Here is a 19,505-nt window from a genome sequence, read left to right as displayed (position 1 = left end):
GAAGCTGGCGTTGGAGTGCAGAGTCTCTCTCTTGTCCTTGAAACTCCTGGCTGGGCACAGTGCAGCAACAGCACCGTCTGGGCAGATGTGTTCTGTGAGGGGAAGCCTCATGGGTGGGTCCCACCAGGGTGCAGGGCTGCATCTTAGGAGGAGCTCAAAGGCTGAGGGAGGGTGGACTGGGAGTCCTGGACCAGGGCTGACCTCTGATGGGGTCTGCACTACCCAGGACGTGCCTGGGCCCCACCTGGGGCCCTGGGGTGGCATTACTGCCAGGTAGAAGGTCAGGGCAGCAAAGTCTTTGCTCTCTGCCTCTCTAAAAAGCTGCTGCTTCTGCTTGGAGGGCTCTCCCTGCCCTCCCTGACTGACTGAATCCTGACACCTTCTGGGCCTGGCTCCAATGTCCACTCCTCCAAGAACCCTCCCTTACCAAGCAGACTCTCAGTGGGGCCTCTGTCTGAGCTTCAGTGGCGCTGTCCCTACCTTGATTCAACCCTCTCCACAGTGCAGTGTAGGGACGGTTCAGGTGTCTGTCATTCCCCTGACGGGGAGCTCCTAGGGCCTGGGTACTGGCCCTGTGCCTGGCATGTGCAGGTGCTCAAGGAGAGTGTGCGAGGCAAAGCATGGGAGGATGGGGGGCCAGTGGGGCCCCAGGTTGGCTGTGCTCCTCTTTCCACTGCCACCCCTCCAGCCCTCCTGCCACTGCAGTGTAACCTTTGGTCCCCCTCTGAGGCAGCCCGATGCTTAGCCGAGGACCTTGCCTGACTCTGGTCCTGCCATGTACTTCCCCAGGGTGCTTCTCACTGAGGGGCCCTCTTTGTCCCACAGGAAGTGGCTCTTTAGCTTAAGTCTCCTCTCTCTCTGCTGACCACCATTTACACAGTTAGCTTTCCCCCCAGCCCTGGGACCTGGCCTGCCCCACAGCACACACCAAAAGAGCAGGTGGGCACAGGAGAGGCTGGGTAACATTGAGGTGGGGCCAGTATCCCCCACAGAAGGAGAGGGAAGAGATTAGAAGCCACGACTGCTCACACAGGTGTCAGCACCTGCCATGTCAGCCTTGCTTCTCTCCCTGCCCACGGATGCAGGTGCTCCGTCTCCATACCCCTCCCTCTACTGCCCTTTGGTCATTGCACTGGAGTGCAGACACATTTCGTTTTCAACCTGAACAAAATTAACAGGGTAAATCTTTTGCTGCTGAAAGAAAAACTTACACAGTCCCAAAGTTAACAATAGTAAAAATAATGAATGCCTTGAGATGTCCTCTTTCTGGTCTTCAGAGCCCAAGTGTCTCGTGGGCCTGTGAGTGCTGCTGATGGCCAGAGAGGCACCTTGAAGCCCAGTTCCTGGTTTCCTCTCCTCTGGCCACCCCACTCTGAGGTCTGGGGCACCCTGGTTGTTAGGGGCTTGGTACTCTCTGGTGTCCCCTCTTTTCTCCATATGGATTTTCCTCCCTCTGGCCCTCAGTGTCCTTCATGGTCTTTGTCACTCCAACCCTATCCTTGCATGGCAATGGCATCATCTGTGCACCCTTGAGTGGGACAGGGGTTCCACAAGCATCTTCTCTTGAGAGGGAAGACAAAAGGATGTAGGAGTCAGAGCAGTGGGGAGGGAAGGTAACTGGGTGAGAGGACCTCTTTATCCCTTTCCCCCTGACATTTCTGGGTTATGGGATGAAGGACAGCCCCACCCAGGCATCTCCCTAGCCCACTCCTATCTGTCTATCCTGCTCCTGCTGCTAAGAACATGGGCAATAATGGGCTTCTTGAACACTCAGAAGCAGAATAGAGGAACAGGGGAATAGAGAACAGAGGAAGGATAGGGGGACTGTATGTGTTGGAGGCTGCATGGCTTGCAGAGAAGGCTCCATACCAATGGGAAGCAGAGCCTTCTGGGAAGTGACAAAGCTCTTGTCCCTGAGATGAGGCATCTAATTGCCTGTTAGTCGTCTTTAGCCACAGAGTTCTCAGCTGGATGTGAGGAGTCTGGTTATGACTACAGGAGCTACCAGTTACTGAGTATCTACTTTGAGCTTTTGACATATGACTTTTTATGACTGTTAAAGGCATATTTATGGGCCAGCCCTGTGGCTGAGTGGTTAAGTTTGTGTGCTCTGCTTTGGTGGCCCAGGGTTTTGCAGTTTTGAATCCTGGGTGCAGACGTGGCACCGCTCATCAGCCCACGCTGAGGCAGCGTCCCACATAGCACAAGCAGAGGCACTCACAACTGGAATCTACAACTCTGTACTGGGGGCTTTGGGGAGAAGAACAAAAAAAAAAAAAAAAAAGAAGACTGACAACAGTTGTTAGCTCAGGTGCCAATCTTTAAAAGAAAAAAAGGCATAGTTAGTCACTATTATTATCAACTCCACTTTAGAGATAAGGAAAGAGAAGCTGAGGAAAATTTAAATAGCCTTCCCAAATACACAGATGACCATAAGAAAAGCCTCAATAGATTTCAAAAGATTGAAATATCACAGAGTATGTTTTCTGACCACAGTGGAGTTAAAATGGAAATCAGTAAGATATATAGAAAAGCTCCAAATATTTGGGAATTAACACACTTCAAAACAACCCATTGGTCAAAAAATGTCACAAAGAAAATAGAAAACCTTTTAACTCAAATGATGATGAAAACCCAACATCATAAAGTTTGTGAGATGTAGCTAAAGAAGTGCATAGATTCAAATTTATAGGCTTAAATTCCTGTAAATATTAAATGTCTATAAGTTAAATGCCTATATTAAAAAGAAGAAAAGTATAAAATCAATGATCTGTTTTCACCTTAAGAAGCTAGAAAAAGAGGATCAAATTAAAACCAAAGCAAGTATAAGGAAAGGTATAATAACAGCAGGAATCAATGAAATAGAAAAATTTCAAGTAAGGAAAATCAACAAAACTAAAAACTAGTTCTTTGAAAAGACAAATAAAACTGATAAAGCTCTAACCAGACTGATCAAAAAAAGAAAAGAAAGAACACAAAGTGACAAAAATAAGGGATGAAAAAGAGTTGGAGTTGTTTATACTATCCCCTTACAATCCTTTTAGTGTGTCATCTGCAGTAATGTCTCCTTTCATTCCTGATATTGTCACAAACTAGAAATAGAAGAGAACTTCCTCAAGCTGATTAAAGACATCCATAAAAAACTAGAGCTAACATCACACATAATAGTAAAAGATTGAATGCTTTCCCCCAAGATTTAGAACAAAGCAAGGACGTTCAATTCTATTTAAAATAGCATTAGAGTTCATAGGCAATGTAATAAGGCAAGAAAATAATAAAATGAAAAGTTTTCATTCACAGGTAACACGGTTGTGTGAAGAGAAAATCCTGAGAAATCTACACACACACACACACAAGAGCCATTATAACAAATAAATGAAGCAATAAGATTGAAGGATACAAGGTCAATATAAAAAAGTCAGGTTCTCAAAGAAGTATTTGTACACCCATGTTCACAGCAGCATTATTCACAACAGCTAAAACGTAGAAGCAAGCCAAGTGTCCATCAACAGATAAATGGATAATCAAAATTTGGTATATATGTAGAATGGAATATTACTCAGACTTAAAAAATAAGGAAATTGACATATGCTACATCATGGATGAATTTTGAGGATATAATGCTAAGTGAAATAAGCCAGTCACAAAAAGACAACTGTATGATTCCACTGACATGAGTTACCTGGAGTGGTCAAATTCATAGAGACAGAAAGGAGAATGGCGGCTGCCAGGGGCTGGGGGAGCAGGGAGTGGACAGTTATTCTTTAGTGGATACAGAGCTGCAGTTTTACCAGATGAAAAGAGTTATGGAGATTGATGGTAGGATGATTGGACATTAGGAACGTATTCAGTACCACTGAACTGCACATTGAAAAATGGGTAAGATGCTAAGTTTTATGTTATATGTATTTTACCACAATAAAAAAAGTGGAGAAAAATCAATATTAGCTACAAACAATTGGAAATTGAAATAAAAAATACAACTCCACTTACAATAACATCTCAAACCATGAAATGCTTGGAGATAAATTTAACAAAATATACGTAGCAGGCCCTGCCCACAACGAACTGCACAACGCTGTCAAGATCACACGTCCAGTTAAAGAGCAGAGCCAGCTCTTGGACCATCTTCTGATGCTCACGCCCTTCACCCCTCTGCATGCTTCCATCCCTCTGAGTTGTCTCATTTCATTCTCCCCACAGCCCTTTGGGTGTGTGTTTGGGGCTCAGGGATAGCTGAACTCCGCCCCTCAGAAACCACCTGGACTCCCCGGGGCGCACAGGCCAATCCGAGCACTATGGACCCCCAGCACTCTCCTGGGCCAACCTGTGCCAGTTCTTCCCAAACGTCATTCAGGTCCCCAGCCCGCTCTCACCTACCTGTGGGGAAGGGCTGGCAGCTGGGGCCTCTGTCTGTGAAGAAGTAGCCCAGGGGGCAGAAGACGTAGCCAGCATTCTGCGAGCTTGGCTTCTGTCTAGTCAGGCACCACTGAGTGACATCAAGGGAAAAAAGTTGAAAGGGTAGGTTGAGACTAACACTTGTGCCTCGATGCTGCTGACAGTTGGGATTTCAGGTCAGGTGCCTACTTTGCCAAGTATCTTTGTAGCTCACTTAACCTTTCTGTCCTCCTAATTTCCTTGGTAAAAGAAACTTACCACCAGCACTGCCTCCCTGTGTCGTGGTCATGTGACCCACGGAGCTCCATGGCTAAGGGTGGTCCTCACCTTCTCATGGAACACTTTTTGCAGCTCCAGCACTTACCGCCTTGAGCTGTAGCCGCTGCTGGGGCACAGCTCTAAAGGGTGGCAAGCTCCCAGGGCATAGAGGTCTGCCTGACCCTTGTCCTCTGTACACAGTGTGGCACACAGCAGGTGCCTGGTGCCACGTGGTGAGTGACTGAGTCATGAGGTGGCTACTGTGGCTGTTTGCTTCACAGCCCCATAGTGTCTATCTTAACTGCATGTCACATGGGAATGCTGGCTCTGAACCTTCCAACACTCCACATACAGCTTCTCATTTGATCCCCACAGCAGTCTGAGAGGTGGGCCATGCTTGCTTCCAGGTTAAGCTGGCTTAGCCAGGCCCAGGTGCTGCGTTGGAAGTGGCTGGGGGTGTCAGCCGTCTCTCCAGGGACAGCATCGCCACCTGGCCTTTACCCTGTCAGGGAGGATGAGGATTGTTCCTGATCCCAAGAGATTTAGCCTCTGCTGGGGACTTCGTGAAAACCTCCATGCCCTCCCCCCCCCCCCCCCCCAGGAATGGTTGAGACAGGAGCCGCCCTCCCCTGAGAGTCACCTGGCACTCCTTGCTGTCTATGAGTCCTGGGAGCTCAGCGCAGGTTCGGCAGGTGGGGCATGGCTGCAGAGTTGTCCTGCCACCCAAACACCTGCAAGAGCCAAAGGAAGCTGTGCGACTGGGGAGAGGCCCCTGCATGCCCAGGAGGCCACCCAGCCAGGGGACAGTGGGGCCTTGATGGCATCAGAGGTGGCACTGAGGCCCTTCACGCCTGGCCTGGGTACATTCTAGCTGCCGCCAGCCTGGGTAGACCATTGCCTGGCTGACCATCTGGGCCGCTTTCTGCCTGCCCCAACTGCGACTGGCTGCACAGAGAGGGGAGACTGTCCCCGAGTGGATGACTCAGAGCTGATGCCCAATGCCAAGGGGCCTGGGGACAGGGTCAGCCCCACATCGGCCCCTGGGAGGCCTTGCCTTGGGCTGTCTGTGCAGGGTCCCCAGACCAGTCTGACCACTTAGGGCTTGCCCTGGGGGCTGAAAGAGAAGGGATTGGAGCTGTGGAGTCATGGGCTGAGGCATGATCTTCATCTGGTGCGAGGAGGGACCACCAGCAGCAGGAGCCACTAACAGTGAGCCTGGAGAGAGCAGACGGCCTGACAGCCTGCCCACTTCCCAGGTGAGGACTCGCCAGGTCACAGGACAGGTGAAAGCAGAGCCTGACCGGAGCCCATGTCTCCTGCATCCACCATCCACCTTGGATGTGACTGAGATCAGGAGATGTAGGCATTGGGTCCCCGGCAAGCTCTGGGGACCAAGTGGTCAGGATCACTGGACCCTGCCTCAGACAGGGCTCCTCCCCCTGGGAGCTCATCACACTTGGGGCCATCAAAGAAGGGATCTGTACAGGCTGCCCTCCACGAGACCCTTTCTTCCAGGCAGAGGGCAGCCCCCAGCCTCCCCCTACCCCTCGCCCTGCAGCATTGCCCTTCCTGCCTTTTCCCTCCTCTCTGCCTGGGGTAGGAGGGTGTCTGCTCCTTACCAAAAGCCAAAGGGGCACGGCACGCAGCTTCTCTCCACGGAGTGCTGGCCTGGCGAGCGGGTGACGAGGCACAGGAGGGTGCAGTGGGCCCCACTGCAGGAAGAGAAGGTGACCATCCCTGCGAAGAGCAGAGGGGAGGGGCAAGGTTGTGGTGAAAGCGCTGCTCCCCATTCTGAGCCAGGCCTTCTCCCATGATGATGTTACTTCAGCAAAAGCCTGCAGCTACCGCAGACTGTCGTAACAAGTGGGCCTTCACTGACAACGCGGCGGGGTGGCTGGCGCTGCGGATGATGGCTCTTCTGGACACAGCCAGCATGAGACACAGGAAGAGAAAAGCACGAAGATCGTGTGACAGGGGCCACGGGTTGGCTGAGAGGCCCCCTGATCCCCAGAGGTCTGGCGCTGTGGCCCTCATAGTTTTGCTGTCACCTTCACCTCCTAGAATTTCCAGGCGCTCAGACCATCCTGCAGTGGGCAGCACAGAATCGCAGAGCTGATATTTCATCTGGGCAGCCCTCTCACTTTACGTGGGAAGAAGCTGGGACTCAAAGAGGTTGCATGACTGGCCAGAGCCACCCTGAGGCCCTGGTGGAAGGGCCAGAGTGGAGGCGGGGGCGGGGGGGCAGGGCGTGCACAGGGCTCCTGCCAGTGTCCACCTTGCTGTTCAGGGGCCCCCTCCCTTGTGCTCCTGTCACCACACTGCCCTCTAAGAAAACTCTGTTGGCCTGAAGACCCCAGGAAGGGCTTTCCCTCAAAACTGCTCAGCAAATCCTTATGGGGGAGCCCAAGGGGATCCAGGTGCTGGTGGGGAAGCCACAGGCTTTGGGGATGGACAGATCTGGTTTAGGTCCCAGCTCCTCCGCCCACTACCAGTTAGCAACTTCTCTCCACCTCAGTCCTGTTGTTTCTTATCGGGACACAATACCCACCTCCGAGAATTGTGGACCGTACGTGAACAGGGTTTCATATGTTCATGATTTATACATTAGATAAATAAATACATAAAAATTTATATCTTTATATATGTGATACATAAAATATAAAGTTATATACAAGATTTATATTTTAAATAAATATATAAAAGATATAAGATTATATACATACATATAAATATATATATAGAAAACTTTCATTTGATAACATGTACTACAAGTAGTAGTTTCACATGAGGCCCAAAAGGGCAGACAGTTCTCAGAGAAAAGCCAACACCCGTTAGGGCACAGGAGCCACTCAGGGCTGCATGAGATTCAGGCCCTGAGAGAAGGTGCAGGGTGGAAGGACGACGGGACCAGAGAAGGGGTGACTCTGAGGACTCGGAAAAGGAGGGAGTCTGTGCGCAGGAGGCAGCCTCACCCGGGTCAGGGAGAGAGTGGAGGCCTGCCGACAAGAGGAACACGAGTGCAGGTTAGGGAACCCAGAAAAGGGAGGCCAGTGGTGGGCGCCCCCCCACCCCCCTCCACCCCCGGCCCTTCCCTTAGGGCACCAACCCAGCCAAGATGAAGGCTGCAGGCTGAGTTCACACCTGGACCTGGCACTTATTGATGGCATGTGCTAGGCCAAGTGATTAGCTCTCTCTGAGCCCCCAGTGTCCTCATCTGGAAAGAGAATGTTAGTCATATGTATGCACAGAGTTGACAAGAGGTCTCACAAAGAATGCAGGTAGAGGCCAGAGGCCCCAGCACACAGCACGCACCCAGAAGTCACGGCCATTATTTCACTGATCTTGTTGCTGACTCACCTGCATCGAGGGCGGCTAGCAGAGGAGCCAGGGCCATCCAGAGCACAGGCTGCGGCATGCTGCAGCAGTGATGGGGAAAGGCTGGACAGAGAATGTGACAGATCCTTGGCCTGTCCAGGCTGGAGCATGTGACCCATCTGCTGTAACCTGACCTTCTGCAGCTGTCTTGGACCAGACCCAGTACACCTCCCACTAAGGTCCCCTGGGACCTGCAGCCTCCCTGAGAGCATCAGAGGAAGCGGGTGGGACGTGCTCTTTGCAAGAGCTCCCACTCCTCCTTCCAGGTGGCAGCTGAGCAGAGCCAGACACCAGGCTGGAGGGCCTTGCAAGACTTAGTGGCTGTGGGATAGGGGAAATAGCTTATTCTTTTTCTGTCTCAATTTCCTCGGCTATAAAACTGAGATGATGAGAGTACCTAGCTCCTAGGACTGTGGAGGGCTGCAGGAGTCCTGAGGTGTCCTCAGAGCAGTGCACACACACACTAGCTCAGCATCACTGCTAACTCACGTTTTTACTCGCCGAGTGTTTCCAGAGCTCCGACTGCTTGTCCAGCAGCATGCACGGGGCAGAGAAGTGGGAGTGCTGGCTCATGTCTCTAAACTTAACTTAAAGATTACGAGACTATTAAAACCTAGTCGTCATAAACCAGTTAGCATTATGTGGCCCTCCTGTGGGCCGATTTCATTTCCTTTTCTCAGAGCTCTGCTGGGAGGTGTAATCTCTGCGGATGCAGTGGGAACAGTGACTTGCTTGAGGTGGCCGGCGAGGGTGAGTGAGCAGCAGAAGCTGGCCCGTGTGGGCCAAAGCCTGTGCCGACTCAGCACACCTCCCGGGGTGAAGTCTGTGGCTCTGGTGGCCCCGGGCGACAGCTCGGACATGCGTGTAGATCCTCCATTATTTACGGAGAGCTGGCCCCTCTGAGGGAAGGGACCCTCACGGCTGGGTGGTGGGGGCTGGGGCTTTGCGGTTTTGGTTTGACTCGTGGGGCACGCTCCTCAGGTCTGGAGTACTGCGAGGTTGGGATGAAGATGTACCCCTACAGCCATCTCGGTGAGTATGGTGTTGGCTGTGACTGCTGATTTACGGTGGGGAGGGCCTCAGAGGACCTCAGAGCCCTCCAGGACGGGACCTGCCCACCCCTCCCGCCTCCGGCACATGACTCTCCCTCACCCCTGTGCCCAGCCAGAACACCACCTTTATGTTCCTCATGCACTTAAGGACCATTTTGGATTTGTGCTTAAAGATCACCTCTTCCCTGTCTATCTGTTAACTTTTCCCACACCGCCCTGTTTGAATTCTCTGACTTGCGCTTGGTACCACTGGTATTTATCTTATTTGTTTCTTCACAGATTGTCGATCTCTCCCCGCTGGACTCTCAGCCCACGAGAACAGGGGCCCTGTCGGTCTGTCCTCTGTGGCCCCGATGCCCAGTGCAGGGCCCGGCTAGTGACGAGTGCCTGGTGAGTCCTTGGGGCAGGGGTGAAGGCAGGACAGGTGCCCCACCCCGTGTCTCTGTCAGCTGCAGAGGGTTATCTTGCAGTCTTATGCAGACAGCCAGCAAACAAAGTGATCAGAGTGGAGCAGGTTTGGTGGGCTTGAAGGGAAGTGGGGGGCCCAGGGGCCCCTTCTCTCCCCTGTTTGCCCTACAGGAAGCTCCTGAGGCTCCGTGTACAACCCCCATTGCTCAGTTTAAGAACTACTGATCTGGTCCAACTTCCTCATTTTCTGAAGGATAAACAAAGGCATGGAGAGGTGAGCTGGTGTGCCCAAGTTCACAGAGTGAGAGGCAGGCCTGGAGGAATGCTGGGTCCCCTGACCTTGGCCTCAGGCTCTTTCTACTGCTCTCCATCACAAACCCAGATGGATGCTGCCCACATTGGTCTTCTCCCAGCTGTCTGGTCTGGGGCCACCTTTGGGTCAGCCGTACCCACACCTGCCCGGTCTCCTGTTCTCAGACAGAAGCCCAAGGTAAGCCCCAGCCCCAGCCTTCTCCCTGGAACGTTCTCCAAATGGCATCTGACACATGCCAGAGGGAAGGCAGGGCTCCAGTGCACTCACTGTCCTGGGGCCGCATGGGAGCACTGGGCCCTCAACAGGAGACCTGGCTGCTCCTGCTGTGGACATCTGCCCATGTTAGGAGGCCTGTGCACCTGTGCCCACTGGAGCCTGCCCGCTCCATCCAGTGTGATGGAGCCTAGCAACATGTCCTTCTGTGCATGCGCTTATGAAGTTCCGCATGCAACCCCTCTTTGTATAATTGGAAACTGAGACCCAGAAAGAGGCAGAGACTGGCTCAGGGCATAGTATGTGAGCAGAGTCAAGAAGAAAAGTGAGAACGCTAGCCTCCTAGGCCACAGCCCAACCCCTCCAACCCCATGTTTACTTTGGAAATGAGAGCCCTTAAGACCCTGGCGAACCCTGCCCGAACCCTCCCAATCTGGGCCATTTTCCTTCCTGCATCCCCACGAGCACACAGGAATGCACAAACAGGGCCGATGTCACAGTTGGGGACCACAGGAGGGTGGTTAAGGAGAGTAGATGCCCTGTAAGTGACAAGGGAAAGAGGAGAAAGGGGTTGGAGACAGCTCTGCAATGCAGTAAGGGCATCCATTCTCCTGGAAGATGTCCAGAGGTCCATAGCATGAGGTCGACCCTCAATTTCTCAGTCCTGATAGGGCAGGGCCATCTCCATAGTAGCCTCCAGAGGACAGGGCCTGGGGGCCTGCAGTCCACCCACTGGGCTCCTGGAACTGGGCTGAGCACACCCCATCCCTTAGTACAGACAGGGACTACAGGAGAGAAGGCCTCAGTTTCCTTCTCCACAAATTGGACGCTTGCAGTGGCTGACCCCAAGGGCTCTGCATGCTTGGAAAGTCTGCAGACCTTGGTTCTCTACCAATGACCCACTGTGCTCCGAGGACATGGGTAGGTGCTTTCCACTCCATGAAGGCCCTTGAGGGCAGAGAGGAGCTTGGGGAATGAGGCCTTGGGGTGGGGCAGAAGGAGGCAGAGCCAGGGGCTGAGAGTCGGGGGTCCAGGAACAAGGCCACTCACAGTCGGCTCCTCGGGGTCCTCATCTGGAAGTAGGGGGAGTCATTGCCCCAGCTGAGGTTGAAACTGAGGATGAAGGGGTTAAAATGTCCCCGGATTAGGGTGAAACCATGCCTGTACCCACAAAGTTAATGTGAGAAACAAAACTACCAGGGTTTCTGAAGTTGCCTTCAGAACAGCAGGAGGACCACTTAGAAGAGAGGAACTTGCTGACAGCCCCCGCCTGATCAAGCATCTCACAGGAGCATGGGGAAGCCACAATGAAGCTTTAGCCACATGCCCCGCCTCCCCCAGCTAAAACCCCAAATGAAAACCCTTGCTTGTAGCTTTTTGAGGAGTTTGGGATTACAGTGTTAGCTGCCCATTCTCCTTGCTCAGCATTTCACAAGTAATTCCTACTTTCTTCTACTACACCCAGTGTCAGAGATTGACTTGCTTTGCGACAGGTGAGTGAACCCACTTCAGGTTTGATGACAAGCTGAGGATGGCTTTTGAGCAAACTAGACACCCCAGAGGCAAAGGTGGGGGCAAGAGTATCTTCTGAGGTCTCTTCTATGGCCCTGAAACCCTGCAGGTCCTGCTCCTTTACCCCTGGGGCTTCGGAGACCTTCTGCCTTGAGGACAAGGTTCCTGCCTGGGACTGCAGTGCTGGTGCTGGCCACCAGGGGGCAGGCAGCATCCTGGTTCAGTGGTGCCCACTGAGCTTTGCTGGAGCAACTGGAGCAGGAAGTCATGCAGAGGTCATTGTGGCCATGCCCCTGCCTCAGAACAAACGTGCACCTCCTATGGTTAGTGATCACCTCTACAGAATGAGCTGGTCAGAGGCAGGAAGAAGAGTGCGAGGATCTCCCCATTTATTTATTCAGAGATTGTGCTCTGAGAGCTCACCCTGTGCCAGGTGCCTTGGAGGGTCCAAGTCCAGAGCTGAAAATGGCCAAGTGGTCTCTGTCTTCCAGGAGCTTTCAGTCTGGAGGAGTGAAGGACAAAAGCACAGAAGGAAGACATGTGGAAGAAAGAGTAAGTGCTAACCCCAAATAAAGCAGGGCATTGTGAGGGAGGGCCCGGCAGTCACTGGGTGGGAGGGTCTGAAAGGCCTCACTGGGTGACATTTGCTGGGACCGGGATGACAAGATGGAGTCAGCCCTGCATGAGTCTGAGAGCTGTGTGTCAGGGAGGAGGGACCATGGGTGGAGAGACTCACAGGCAGAAGTGAGTTTGACCGAAGGAGGTTAGAAAGGTAGCTAGAGAGAGTCTGGGAGGAGAGAGGAGCAGAGGGAGGAGGGCAGGGCCAGATCTTGGGACCTGGTAGACTGTTAGTTACCCCTTTTTCTCTGAAAACATTGCCCCAATATCTTGTATCTTAAAATTACAAATATTTAATGTAAATTTTGTGGTGAGGAATCCAGGCATGGATTAGCTTGGTTCTTCTGCTCAAGATGTCTCAAGGCTGGGGCTGCGGCCTCAACTGAGGCTTGACTGGTAGATTTGCTCCCAAGTTCACTCACTGGATTCAGGATGCTGACTGGGCTCAGACCTCGAGTTCCTTTCCATCTGTTGGCCTGGCCACTGCCGAGGTTCTCTCCCGTGTGGGCCCCTATGTAGGGCAGCACAAAATGTCTGTGCTTGGTTCCTCAGCTCAGGGACACTACAGTGAGAGACAGAGACAGAGAGACACACGGGGGAGAGAGAGAGGTGGAACACAAGAGAGGGAGTAAGAAGGAAGTGAGAGACTGTGTTTAAAACTTAGACCTGGCATCCCATCCCATTGGCTGTATTCTACTGGTCAGAAGCCAGTCACTAACCACTCAGTGGTTGCACAGGGATGTGGAAGGGAAGTGTATACCATAGGTGGGGTCACTGGGTACCACTGTGGAGGCTGCCCACCTCATAGGCTGAGGTGAGGCACTTGGGTCTCACTCTAAATATAACAGGAAACAATTGAAAGGTTTTAATCCAGAGGATGACAGTGTCTGAATTTTGTTCATTAACCCCCTCATGGTTCTGACACTCAAATGAGGCCAAGTTAGAAGTGGCTGTTCCAATATCACATTGCTGGAGCCCAGACCTGTTTTGAGTGGTGTTCCACGCTACATCCTATCTCCTCTTATAATTCTCCCATCTCTAAGTTTGTGCCTTAGATACACATGACAGCAGCCCACAGGTGTTATAGATATTATCTCCCATACACCTGGTGACTAGGAAGTAGATTCTAGTCTGATCCCCATTGTGCAGGTTGGGAGACTGGGGAGGCCCTGAGAGGCACAATGAGTTTTCCAGGACAGAGAACTGGTAAGGAGGTGTGAACTCAGCTCTGTCTCCTCGAAGCTAGGACCCTAGTTCCATTTCCAGGGAGCTGTGGCTAGGGCTGTGCTGGCTCATTGTGTATTTAAGAAGAGGACATGGGGAGGAGGGTGAGCAGTAACAGCTTGTGGTGGGGAGGAGGTGGCTTTGGGTAAGCATGTTTGAAGGAAGGGGACCAGGTAACAGAATCTTCAAAAATTGACGTCACTTCCTGGTGATAGGCCCCAACAGAACTTAGAACTCTGGTCACCAGGTACCCAGAGCCCCCTATCCAACTCATTTGGCCAGAGACATTCCAGAGAACAAGGTATTCTGCTGTTGTGTCCAGACTTTCAGAGGCTCTGGGCTGAAGAAAGCCCAGAGTGAGAGGTTTTTCTATTGCTGTAGATGTGGGCTCAGCCCTCATCCCTGATGCCACTGGCCATTTGGCAGGAGGCACCCAAAGGTAACACAGGGCAGCCTGGGGCAGCCCAGGGCAGGGTGGGCCACAGCTGTGACCCTACCTGAGCAGCCCACACCCAATTCCCTTCGTGTGTATGTGTGTGTGTTGGGGGAGAAGGCAGGGGATGAGGGGCATGCTCTTCTTGGGCAGGTTGTTAGGTGTCAGAAGCCTGGTGGGCCTGTCATGTTCATACCCCAGGTCACGGCTGGCAGCATGAGAAGGTGAGCTCCTCTGCTCCCATGTTGCCTGAGTCCTAGAGGTTTCATCTCCTTCCCTCCCTTACTAGAGTTCTTTGCAGATGCCCCTCTGTGCCTGAATTGAGGAACAGAATTTCTCATGGGAGTGTCCCACAGTGACAATATCCAGGCAGGTCCCTGATGCCTCCTGGCCTGGCTCCTGGGCTCTGTCTTTGCAGAACTCCACTCAGGAGATCATCAAGAAGCTGGCCAATGGGTTCAATTACTCCAACTCCCTGGACAAGTGGCAGGTGCCCCAGGCCACCAACCTCATCCAGTGATTGTCTGAGGTGAGAATGGGTGTAGAGTGGTCTCCACACCCAAGAACCTGAGATGATCATGTTGGGCCCAGAACTCAGAGTCAAATCTAGGGGCTCCCCTGGGGCCCTCCCAGGCTTTTCCACATGAGTGTCCCACAGGCCTGCTCCCAAAGGAATCTGGACCTCCACATGTAACCCACCCACTATGTGGCAGGGTATAAATACACTCTTCACATATTTGTTGGAATAATAGAGAAAATATTCAACGTTGTTTTCCGTTTTCAGGAGGCCATGAGTACGTTAGCCTTTGGCTACTGTTTTGACTGTTCTGATGACCCGCCCCAGGTATCCTGTGGAGCAGTCAGCTCCACTCTCTTTGAAGACCTTCTCCCAGGCTTACGAACCATTGAACTTGATAGGGTGGTTTATGCACAGAGTGGGGGCGGGATTGATTCTATACAGTTCTCTGCAACTTGTCATCTTACAGTAAACATCAAATCTTTGCTGGCCTGTCATGTCAGGAGCTGTGGCCTCATGTGACTTCATAATATCCCATAAAGGAAGTCAATTGCCACCACCATTCAGCCTTTCAATTGTTGTTAGACCTTGGCATGATTCAATTCTGTTGCCATTTCAGCAATGCTACAGGGAATATCTTAAGCGTGTCCTAATAGATTCTATTAGTTTGCCAGGTCTGCCATAACATAGGGCCACTTCCACTGTGGAAGGCTCCTGATGCCTTCTGGCTCAGTGAGAAGCCCTGTCTTTATAGAGCTCCACCCAGGATGTCCTGGAGGAGCTGGTCGATGGGCTCAACTATTCCATCTCTCCGGACAAGGGGCAGGTGCATCAGGTGACCAAAAACAGGCAACACTGGTCTGGGGTAAGTGTGGGCACATAGGGGTCTCCACATTCAGGACCCCAAGATGACTGGGGTGGACCCAGAACCCAGACTGGAATCTGGCGACTCCCCTGGGGTCCTCCCAGGAATATGGTTTTCCCAGAGCTTTCCCCTTTGTGTCAGGAACAGGCCAAGGTAATTGAGAGGGAATGTCATGAAGCCAATGCTACGTGCTATTCTCAGTTCTGACCTGTGTGATCTTCAGCAGCCACTTGAAATCCTTAACCATCTGTTTCCCAATATCTACAGTGGGGAAGTTTGTTGATGACTCATTGGGATAATGCTCTTTACACAGGCTGTTAATACAGGGAGGTGCCATTGTTTCTCAGCTGACAAAATGCCTTGAAGTTATATCATTCACTCCAAAATCAAATGATACCTTTAAAGCCTAGAATCTTTATCTGTGTGGGCATTCATATCCCTCCTCTTGCCCAAGTTCCTGGGGTGGTGGGAGTTTCCAGTCTGAGCTCCAGACACTAATCCTCCTCATGGCTCATGGTGATGCCACTGACTCCATATCCCACCTTGTCCCCTTGATGTGAAAAGGAGTCAGTCATGTCCCAAGGTGAGGCGTGCATGATGCTGACCCCCAAGGCAGGCACAATGGAGAAGGTGGCAGAGTCTCTGGTACCAGCCTTCCTGGATAGAAACATCTCCTACATCACCACCTTCCCACGTGTGTATCTGGCCTTCACCACCACCCAACAGGTCCTGGACCAGCTGTTCCATAGGTGAGTGATGCCCCCTCCACAGTGCAGTGGTGAGCCTCCAACTACTAGCTGTGTGTCTGGGGAGTGTCAATGTACCTCTCTCAGCTTCACTTTGCTCTTCTGAAAAGTAGGGTGGTAAGAAGATGAACCCATAATGTTATTGTAGGGAATCATAGGATCAGCCATGGCAGGTGCTTACCTGGTGTCTGGCTCTGCAGAAAGGGCTGTGGGATGTGCTGTGGTTGTTCATGGTACTTCCTCATAAAAAGTAGCCTGCCTCACCCATTACTGGGATGTGGCCTTTCTGAGTTTGGAAAAGCACCTGGAGAGCACCCTGTCAAACAGTTTGAGATGCCATCCAGCTGGTCCTGGTCCTTGTCCTTGGTGTAGCCAATTAGGGATCTCTGGGGCGGCAGAGGGGCCCCAGAGCCACTCAGATATCTAGGATGGTTCTGATTGGGGTTCGTTCATTCGAACATGTATATTAAACACCTACAACATACAGGACTTCTGGAGTCACTTAGCATAACTCAGTGAATGAAGCAGACAGCATCCCTGAGTCTCAACTCTGGTCTGAGAGTCAGACAGTCACACTCGACGTCATCCACAGGTCCTATCCACCATACATCCCGTGCGATGTCCTCATAGCCTCTTTGACATCTGCAGGCATCTTCCTATCTTCTGACCAGGATGACAGACCACAGGACCACCTAAAAAAGTGGGTGATGTTTGGGTCCAGAAGGAGGGCTTCCTGTCTCTACAGAACAGGGTGGAGGGAGAGTATGGGGGCTGTGATTGTGGCGGGCCTGGCAGAACACTGCTTCTCACTCATCTTTTGATTCCCATGGGACGGATGAGGTCTGGTGGCTTCCACTCCAGGAGTACAGGAGCCAGAGTGAGCTGTGGATGGGTCCCAGGCCCCCTGGGAACCAGAAGGGAGGCTGGGCTGAGTTATCCCCTAGAGACGTTAGTATCGCAAAGATAACAAGGGTTAATGCAGAGATACTGTTTTGGAGAAATGATAGATTATATTATTTGTTCACATTTACTTGGTCACTACGTGATTTTATAATTTCTTCCTATAAGTAAAATATATACTTCCCCATTGCCTTGACTCTGGGCTTGGTGATAAGCCTGCTTTGGTCCATGAAACATGAGCAGGTGTGACTTTTGCCACATTTCAGTAGAAGCTTTAAATGCACTTGTGTATAGTTAGATTTTGTCCAGACACCCCGTACACTGTCCTCAGGCTACTGTCTCTTCCCTGAGATCAGCATGCCGCAGACAGCAGCTGTTCCTTCTTCCTTGAAACTAGAGTAAAAGAATATGAAGCCCATGCCCAGCTGTACCACAACAAGCCAAGCTAGGCCCAGAAAGTTCAACAGACCCCCGTGGAGCTGCAGGCATCCCTGAGAACCCACGGGGTGTAAGCGAGAATGAATGCTGCTGAAAATCACTGAGATTTGTAAGGCTGTGTGTGGTTACACTGAGCCTGAATAATACAGGTTGGAATATTGTAATAAGTCAGCCCAAAGATGATGGTGGCTTGGGCCAGGATGGTAGCAGTGAAGATTTTAGAAGTATTTTGAAGGTAGAGACAACAGGATATGGGGGATATTTTTTGAGAAAGAGGTGAATCAAAGATTATTACAAGTGTTTGGACTTCTTGCTGGACTATGAATTTATGATTGCAAAAATATTCAAATATATTTCAATTTACAAAAATTATTCAATATTAATAAAAGAATTTCAGGCAAAAAATGTATATTTAATTAGGTTATAATTTTGTGGGTGACATATTTGGAAATATGTCTACTTTCAGAATATAGCCTGTTCGTGATTGAAGACAATGGGCATCAAATCTTCACGGTATTCAGATCCTAATGAGCACTTTTGAAAGAATGATGTGGCAGTTACATGTTATAAGGTGTGTGTTTATAATATGCTTAAAATTACCTCCTTCACAGTTAAACTTTCCAACATTTTGCATGCATAAGCAATAAAAGCAATTGGAAGCTTAGACTATGTTTTATAAAAGCTTTACAAGATCCCCTTCTGTTAAGCATCTATGTCTAGAAATGAAGACAATTTTAGTTACTTTCTATAACTCTGAGACAATATTTCCATGCCACAAACGCTTGATATTTCATCGGAGTAAATGAGAAAGTTGTGCTGTTGTCTTTCTTTTACTTTTGTACTCTGAAATAGTTTATAAGTAATATGTAAGTAAATGGGGCTTCTTGGGAATATTGCCATATGTTTAATAAGAAATATAAAAATGAATTAAGAATCTGTCCTTGTCTCTGTGTTCTCATTCTATGACAAAACTCACTCTGAGACATCATTACTAACAGACCGATCGTTTTACTGAAGCATGGCGTATAAAAAGTTCATTAACGTTTAAATACATGTATACCCTGAAAATATACATTCACAAAATTAATGTGGCCTTCACTAGTCATATTTCTGAAGGAAAGATCATTAAAGTTATATTCCTAAAAGAAAATTTCCCATGTTCTCCCCAAAGTAGGACCTCTGACATAGCACCATTGTGAATTTAATAAGGCTTTTCATTTTCATATTCTATACAGGTCTCTTTACTTAGGGCAAAGAAAAGTGGCTGAAAATGTACTCTTATCTTTAGATTCAGTAAATTCAGTGAATTATTCTTCTAGAAGCATCTGACATAGAGTGAGCCAAGTTCTTATTAAACAATCTCACTTTGTTTTCATTTGAATTAAATGGTTCAATTTGTCAGGTTTTTAGAGAGTGCTTGCCTCCTGGTCACAGTGATCTGTGTTAGTGGTTTTCTAGGTTGAACTTCATCCTTTTCCTTGACTCGTCGGTAGTGTGATTGCAATGGTAGCAGAACGTTTCCAGACCCTGACTAAGGGGCTGTGAGAAAACATGCCTCTTTTTTTTCTGCCCATAATGTCCACATTGCTAACCACTTCCAACACTGCTTCAATATGTTAATATGTGTATGTATGAGTGTGTGCCCGTGCATGCGTGTGTGTGTGTGCACGCATTTGGTTAACTTTCTGTGGAATATCTTCAAAATAATTCAATAATTATTGAATAATAATTCAAAATAATATAGACTAGTTGGTTTATGAAGTTCAGATAGCAAACGACTTGCTCAAAACAAGAGATATCATGCTAACAATGATTTTAAAGGGGAAGAGAATGGAAACATTTTTTTAAACCACTTCCTGAGTCTCAGTTCCGTTGTATGTGCTGTACACACACTCACATGGATAAGGGAGTAACGTGTGATAGCTGTCATGAGCTTGATGTTTCAAACAAGGCACGCACCTGCATTTTAGAGACATTTAATAGTTCTCAGGACTGCACAGCTTGTAAATGGTAGTCCTCAGGTATGAACAAGCCCTGACTAGAGCCTCTGCTCTTTTCAACGAGCTGCAGTCTAAAGAGATAGCAGTGCAACACACGTTTCCAAATTCCACAGAAATCAGAGCCACCAATTGGCTGTTACATCTTTTGCGGGTGAAAAATCTATATGGCAAGCAAAACGTCTTCCCTGGGGACGGTTTGCAGTCTATAGCTTGTGTGTACTTTCTAAGGGTCTAA

At 50.0% G+C, this 19,505-nt stretch overlaps 1 long non-coding RNA gene across 1 annotated transcript in view; it reads left to right on the top strand.

The window, feature by feature from the left end:
• Positions 1-8,777: 8,777 nt before the first annotated feature.
• LOC139046583 (uncharacterized) overlaps positions 8,778-19,505 on the top strand; it is a 36,754-nt gene continuing 26,026 nt past the window's right edge. Inside the window, exons 1-3 of the long non-coding RNA XR_011506740.1 lie at positions 8,778-9,063; positions 9,363-9,981; positions 12,021-12,081. This is a non-coding gene — a long non-coding RNA (uncharacterized lncRNA). The remainder of the gene's footprint in view (positions 9,064-9,362; positions 9,982-12,020; positions 12,082-19,505) is intronic.

Source organism: Equus asinus, chromosome 11, assembly GCF_041296235.1.
Source record: "Equus asinus isolate D_3611 breed Donkey chromosome 11, EquAss-T2T_v2, whole genome shotgun sequence".
In the NCBI taxonomy this organism is placed as follows: domain Eukaryota; kingdom Metazoa; phylum Chordata; class Mammalia; order Perissodactyla; family Equidae; genus Equus; species Equus asinus.
Note: the sequence above shows the minus strand (reverse complement) of the source record. Positions and strands in the feature narration are given on the sequence as shown.